An 8,721-nucleotide genomic window follows, 5' to 3' on the forward strand; every position below is an offset into this window, starting at 1 on the left:
CTGGGTAATATCACAAAATCTGTGCTCATACAATATGCCGCGAATGAAATCGCAAGTATCATTAACTAATTAATTAATTTACAACAATACAATATACAACTATTAAAACTTATTGAAAATTAAACAATACTATATTTAATGATACGGACAGACTATTATCTCTAATTCTACGTGCGGAAATGGCGTGGGTTTTGATTGTAGGCGGCGTTTTATAAAATTACAACCTGAACCTTTTGTTGGACAAAGGTACCGATATTTTCGGTCATCTTTTATAAAAAACTAGCTCTTCGTCCAGACTTCGTACGAGTGAAATAAAAATATTATTAATTAAAAAAAAGAAAAAAACAAATAAGATCTATCGGATAAGAATAGCGCTAGATTTAGTTGATTTAAAACATCCAGAGATCCACTCTAACTTACTAAATTGCGGCTAAAAACCCAGGCAGGGTTTTATACAATTTTTTGGGCAATTTAGTAAGTAGTACTAATTCTCCTCAATATGAGAGTAGTTCTTTGCTTAGTATTTTTTTTTTTTGTTAAGTGTATTATTTTTTATCTATTTTATGTATGGACTTGCTATGTATAGTTTTATAAGAAACTTGAGTGTGACATATGTATAATAATTTACATTTTCAATTAGGAATTATAATATTTATTATATTAAAAAAAAAACACTCATTGTGGCAATCATGACTGACTCATTACATGATCTCCGAAAATATCGGTCCAATTGAAATTAAACATACTTACTCCTTATGCGACATAAACGCACACTAAGAAATATTATTTTTGAAAATTCAAAATCAGGGAACAAAGTAAGCACCTCACCTCGTCCCCTGAACTTGAACTTTGTATGAATTTTACCTGTACGAAGTCGGAACGGACAACTAGTATAATAATGATATTAATGACATATTGGCAAAGTGATAAGCCTCTTTGATCTCTATAAATAACCGCCATATTGTAGTTGCAGGATCGACATACTTTCACAACCAATAAATTTAATAAGCGAACAATTAATTATAACAATTACTAAGAAAATTAAGTTCCCACGGTTGCTTTGCTCCAATCGTAAGCTTGTACTGTACAAAGAGCGCTGTTTGTTTATTGACGTTTATCAAATATTATTTCATTGTATTAACAGAATTCTAGAAACTACAGCTTACGACGTTTGTCAATCATATCATCTCGTGCTAACTAAACTAAAACTAAACTAAAATATTTGTCACTTAACTGTTACGTACACAAATCCGCCAATACAACAAAAAAAGTTCACACTACAGCTGCACGATAAAGCAAAAAAAGAAATCCTTATCAAAACAACGTTCGCCTACAAAAAGTCCTTCATTTAAATATAAAAAATAATTTCATGTCAACCTTGGACCCACGACATAAAGGTTATAATCCATTGTTTTTATTCCCATGTACAGCATATTTTTAGGTTGTTTTAATGTTGACTAACGTTTCATCTCATTTCCCGTGAAGAATTAATATTATGTGTGCATAGGTTTTACACTTGTATGCTCAACAAATATTCCGGTACAATGCACGTAACCGTTTGATAAATATTAAGTTAAAATTCAAGTCATTTTGAAACTTGTTTATAAGGGGCTAAAGGTGTGAATCGCGTAAAATAATATTTAAGGAAATTAATTAGCTCATCAACTGGGTACAATGCGGTAACGCACTGAACACACATTCTGCATTTTGTTGCTGCACCGAACAACTAAAACAGTATTCTTATACGTTTTTTGAATGAAGTTCAGCCTTTGAAGGAAAATTTTGTCACGTGTCGTATTATAATTCCATTTTTGAAATATTTCCTTTGATGATCATTGGTCAAAGAAAATCTTCTGATGTGAATTAAACACAAGCGAAAATACATCTATAACTTTGACTATAAAAATAAAAAGAATCTTTTCGATTAACTCAATCCTCACATTCTTGTTATCCAAATATTCAGTTTGATATGTTCTGAATTGATGAGGCAGACGCTTTAATGTGTGGCGTCTATTAATATGGCGCTTGATGCAATTGCTTATAATTGGGTGTTATATTTACATGCAAAGATCGACATCTGCTCGTACTATTTATAAATATGACATATGTTACTATTTGAGATCTGCAATTTTTGTTTTGCTTAAAGGTGACTTTAGGATTTGATATGTCGTTTAATACGTTTTATATAGCGTAGGACGAATATTAATTATAAAACAGTAAATGAAAGCTAAGCTTAGTGTTTAAGTTTTATATCGTGGTGGGGCTTTATGCAATCCCGTCTAGATTAGTACCGCCCACTTATCTTTAAACTTATGATAAGGCAATGACACACATATGGAAAGAGGTCAATCGCAATTAAAAAAAAAATCATTTATTTACTCTTTTTTGGGCGAATACCTTCAACCCAGAGCCTCGGAATTTGCAGCCTTAAAAGCTAGTCACTTGACCAAAGACTCAGACTTGAATTGATATAAAATCAGCGTTCAAAACTTTGATATAAGAAAATCTAAAAATTTCGTTACTAATTTATATGTATACATAATAATAAAAGTTAATAAACAATTTTGGAAATGTCTATCTTTATACATCTTCGTTCTATTTATTTGTCACTTCCATTATATATTTACATAATACAACTCCAGCTGCATCGTGAGAAAAGTATAATTCGCTTAATGTATTCAAAACAAATGATGAAAACCATCAACTTTCATTATGTCCTATCTGACAGCCCACATGATACGGTATTAATTAAACACGCCGATGGACTCATGAATTATCATGAGGTTAATAGTCGCCAATGAGCTCTGAGTAATTATGTAGATGAAGTTCTCTGCGCGCGCGCAAGTAGTGGGGGGAAGCTTGGTCGCTTCAGCAAGGTCAATTGCTATACTAAAGAACAGACATTTTAGTAGGCAGTAAAATTAATTATCATAAAATATTAATGGGTATGCGTTTCGTAATAATCATTAAGGAAGATTTATTTAAGTTTAAATAGAGTACCATTTAGGACAAAGTTATGTCCAAAAGTCGTTTCAATTACAAATTTAATTTAATATAATAAAGTTAAACGCTAAGTTAACTTTAACGCGAGGACATAAATCAAATTTAATGTCGTCAAGTACATTAACAATGCCATATTCGTTATAAGCCGAAAAAAAAACAATTGAAATAATAACTAATAAAAAACTATAAGTACGGAAACATGTTGTCGTCTTATTTTAATAATCGTTAAATGTTCGGTGTACCATCTTCGCCCTAATCTTTGACATCCCGCAAAGAAGGCGGGTTAGACAGCGGTACACGACGCTCGTGCCGAGCGCACGCCACCCAAGCTACTAACTCTGATTACAATTCCTGAGTTTTTATTCTTCCATTGAGTAAAAAGTTCTTCGCTTGATGGAAAGCGATCTTCAGCTTCAGCTTAAGAGAAGCGTGTTTGTGGGAACTTTAGAATTATGAGACCAATCTCAGCATAAAGAAAATAGTCTCTTTTACGTGTTAAGAAATTATTACGTTTGAATAGAATTCTTACTTTAATAGTTATTAATAAAGTGCTTAATATTAATACTGACGATCGGATAGAAAAAAAACTGTTACAATATTTCTCTTTCAAACTATACTGACATCAATTCGAGTATATATACGGCGATTTTATGTCATAAAATGCTTACAAAATGGATTTCGATGATAACATCGATACTTTTCTTCTAGTATACAAATAAGTCAGCTTAGAATATACACAATGAACAAAGGCGTATTCTTAATATTTATGTTAAAAACAAGATAATTTATGTAAAAACTGTCAAACTTTGTAACTAACTATCGCTCATATTGATGAGCTTATTCATACGAAACTGTATTGTAATAAGGTGGGCGTTAACGTAAATAAAACCAGCCTACCTGTCTGATTATGACGACATTATCATACAAAAGAATACCTAAGACTATGTTCTCTGTTGTCTTGTTTTCTTATCAAGTTCATGTAATGATCTTGATTTTACTAGAAAATAAATCGCTTTGTTTTTATTAATATGTTTGTATATTATACTTAATGAATAAAACTTCTATTTACTCCTTTTAAGCTTATCACTTGCGTCAGAAACGAACCTGCGACTTTTAACATCGCCAGGCGGCCCGTAAACTATTGCGCTATTGACGCAAAGTTGCTTCTAAATAGATCATTAAAATTAAATCATTTATTGTTGAGTTTTATGTTTGCTTAAGGCTTTAATTTAAATTCGATGAAAATATTGATATAGCGGCAATTATTATGCAAAGATTATATCAACTTGCTTCTATTCAGCTTAGCCTTGGGCATTTTCATTGAACAGTGTCTCATATTGAGCCTTAGATTATTTATAAACATCAATATACGTGGTGTAAGTTGATACTTTCATAAAATGTATTATAGTTAACTTAAAACTAATTATTATAATATTAAAAATCAACTTGATGAAATGGATTTACTAATTTCTCACCTGAATATTAAATAATTTCATTTTATGAATGTTATAATTCAAGCAGGGTAAATAAGGCATTGTAATTTCTGGTATAGAGGACTTTATGTCTTTGGTGATATGGTTCGTATTGCATAATTTTTTTTATGGCACATATGTCTATATATTATAATACTTAAATTAAAAATATATTTTAAATGATTAACGAAACGGATTCTCTAATCTGTTTCCTTACGATTTATTTTCTAATCTCTCATACCTTATACCCGGACCTAAGCCTCTGGTCACAGGTGTTCGATGAAGGCATTACTGAGACCACGATTACGATGCACTGTTTGCAATCAACTGAAGTACCCTTAGGCTTTACTGATAACACAGCCTTATCTCGTTCAACGATATGTTTACGTTGCCAAGGTAATTGTACATTACGGTACATTACAATTTTATCTTCGATCTGTAATGTATGAGACGATTTTGATGGAGCGATTGAGCGGTCGTTTAAGTTGGAGCGAAAGGGTGTGTTTCTTGATATCGCTTTTATGGCTTCCAATGTGTATTTTGTAAGGAGGAGAAATTTGTTTTATTCTATTCTAGATAATATAAATCTGAAAGTGGCTGTTCGTTTGTTACGCTTTCACATGTAATTGGACACACCTCCTTCCCCTTCCCCCTCTAGGGGTGGGCTGCTGCTGTTTTTATGGGTAATATGCAAAAATAACAGAAAAATAATTGACGGAAAATCATTTCCACTGGTTAATATTTCTTACAGCGTCAATGTCTACGGGTGATGGTGACCACTAACCATCAGAAGGCCCATATGACTGTCCGGTTAACTTTATCATTAAAAAATTGCCGTATGAACACGGAAAAAAAAACTAACAACCTAAAGAACTAGTTTCCATTAGAAATATTCTTAAATGTAATGTACAAATAATACGATTCGGTGACCAAAATTATTTTTAACTCAAAATTCAGTAGAGCGAAACCATCTTACTCAGCTTTGATTAAAGATGCATCTCAAGATCTCAACAAGCAACATGGAGAGTATAGCTAATTTGCAATACAGTAAGAGGTAAAGCAACCCTAATACCGAAGAGTGTAAACATTGCCACTTTGTTTAATTTCCTCTTTTGCGTCTCAAGCAACAACTTACCTAAATTGCCCACTTAATATCTTAAACCTCCTCTATATTTCTCATACCCTAGTACTTTGTATATAATACACACGTTATTTTTTCATGTAATAAATAAAATTATTCTATTTTTATTGACCCGAGAGCCGAGATGGCCCAGTGGTTAGAACGCGTGCATCTTAACCGATGATTTCGGATTCAACCCACAGGCAGGTCCCACTGAATTTTCATGTGCTTAATTTGTGTTTATAATTTATCTCGTGCTCGGCGGTGAAGAAAAACATCGCGAGTAAACCTGCATGTGTCTAATTTCAACGAAATTCTGCCACATGTGTATTTCGCCAACCCGCATTGGAGCAGCGTGGTGGAATATGCTCCAAACCTTCTCCTCAATAGGGAGAGGAGGCCTTTAGCCCAGCAGTGGGAAATTTACAGGCTGCTAATGCTAAAAATATGCTATTCTTATTATTACAAACAGTTTAAATATGCTTTTGAGAAATTTTTACTTTATGATATTGATATATAAAATATTGTCAATATTTAATAGTCTGACGATATGTAATAAATCTAAGCTAATGAAATAAACCTGAAAGGTTTCTAATCGGAACTAAGACAGTCGCATTTAAAAAAAAAACTTTTCGCATTAGATAGCCCAATTATGGTATAGCCTTTTAACATCACCATAGCCCATTGTGGCGTTTAAGTCCAAAAAATTACACGGAGTAGCTTTTTAAATATTTATATAAATTAAATATGTGGTAATCCGCATATTTCCTCTATCGAACCTCTTTGGTCTTGATATTAGGTATATCTTTAAATCAGTATTAATTTCACAGTCTAAATATTGATAAATCAACACAGTTACATTCCATCACATTTGGCAAGCGACTCGTATCACCTTACCAGTTCTCTTGAAACACAAACAACCAATACGCGAAATCGACCACACAGGTACTACCAGAAGACCAGAGGACTCTATGTCTTACACGTAATAAAAGTACAGTTAAGTAATTTTGCAAAAGAAATGTTTTAAATTGATGTATACAAAACACAAAAAAATGCTGAAGACATGTATCATAAATAATTATACCTCAAGGAACGAATACATTTTTTTTATAACATATCAATATTTTTAAGGGAAAATCACATCATTAGTAATCTATGCATTTATTGATAAATCAATAATAAAAATTAGACCCACACCGTCTTAAATGAAAATATAGAATATCGTTAAAACAGTTTTACTTATAATTGTATGTATGTATATATAGTATGCGCGTTACGCAAACATAAGAGAGAAAGCAGGGTGACTCATGACGTCATATAAGAGAACGTCATATCATTTGCTGAAAAGACCGACTCGTATGCCGTCACGGCATACGGCAAGCGCACGAATGGATACTTCACTTCATACAAAATTAATAAATAAAACCTTTTACTGCGAAAACAAAACTCTTCAGCCCGTTTTTAATTTATCTGTCGAAACGTCATTTAAATAAGAAATTTATTGTCATTCATTCCAACATAATTAGAATCGTGACAGACTTATAAAATTCTTCACAAATAGGTATTAAGTGTTAGTCTAAACTTTAGAAACGATCTGGCTATTCAAAGCTAATGCAAGTCAATATTCATAAAACATGCCTCGATTTCCTTTATAAACGGTATCCACGGACGCCGTTAAAGTCAGTGGACTGGCGTTCGCAAATTGCGGGCTGCATCATAACGGATTACATCAACAAAGGCGACACTAACGTAAGAAAATGCGGTTGCCCACACGCTCACAATAAATATCTTGTTTGTAAATATTTTGCTTGAACATTCAGCGTATAATGCTGTCCGCTTAAAAAGTATGTTAACATTTTAAACAGTTTTATATGACATTAGAAAATACAGAAGGGAATATCTGAGGAATTCCTTCGTGTCATATTACATTGTTTAATCAATTATTACTTTTAATGTTCGGAAATAAAACAAATATCGTTCTTTATTATTCATAAATACTTATACATGATATAAACAATATACAATATTGTTTAATATTACATTTATTATAAATATAATACCCATTGGGTATTATTTAAAATAAATCAAATACACTTTAAAATACAGAAATTATTATTGTTATTAACAAAATAAAATAATTTTCTAATGTATAAAATAAAGAAAAAACTATTATGTTTATAAATCAATATAAATGACCAATAGTTGTGTGCTGGCCTATAGCCCTGTAACAGTTCAGCTTCCGAGAAAGTGTAATCGAGATTCAATCAGAAAAAAACGTTGTGACATTCCTACAACATAAAAGGTTCGTAAGTTCCATTACAAGTTTATAGCGAAATCTCAGCCTTATCTGAATAGCTGGAATCCATTAAATGTAGGTTTGACGACAATGCCACGTTCTCTTATAAATCGGTTTATTTTTGTGTCCTGTACAATCACATCGTAGTTACATACATTTCGTTTCGTAGATTTTTGCAACGGTGTCCTAAAAATAGTAATATATTTAGGACACCGTTTTAAGGATTTCAAAGAAGTAACCATACTAAACTTCGTAGAAAAAATATTTAAAAAACACATTTGTCATTTTTCGCATATTATATCTAAGATAATATTTATCTCGATAATATTTACTTATCGTAAACTAACTTAATTTCCGAAATATAGTCTTACAGCGCATAAAAAAAGTTAATAAAGATTCAATACAGTCTGCAGAAACATATATATTTGGATAATTTCAAATCAAACTATGAAATACAATTCTTCGCAAGTAAATACGCCACCTAAATAAAAGTGTAGAAAAGGGCGTTATACATAGCGTATTCTAATTCGGACAAAGACCTACTTTATGGTAGGGAATTGTGCAATCCCGGTAGGTTATATCAGGCACTCATCACATCTTCTACCGTCAAGCAATACGGAGTAATATTACGTTCAAATTTGAAGGAAGAGCCAGTCTAACTAACGACACAAGGGACTTAATATTATATCCCAAGGATGGTAGCTCATTGGTATCATAGGGTTTTCATATGGTTAATATTTCTTCCTGCGCCAATTACTAAAGGCGATGGTAAACACTTACACCCACTTGCATATGCAATTTATTAAAACTATAACTAAAACATAACTATT

This window comes from Vanessa atalanta, chromosome 10 (genome assembly GCF_905147765.1).
Source record: "Vanessa atalanta chromosome 10, ilVanAtal1.2, whole genome shotgun sequence".
NCBI classification, from domain to species: domain Eukaryota; kingdom Metazoa; phylum Arthropoda; class Insecta; order Lepidoptera; family Nymphalidae; genus Vanessa; species Vanessa atalanta.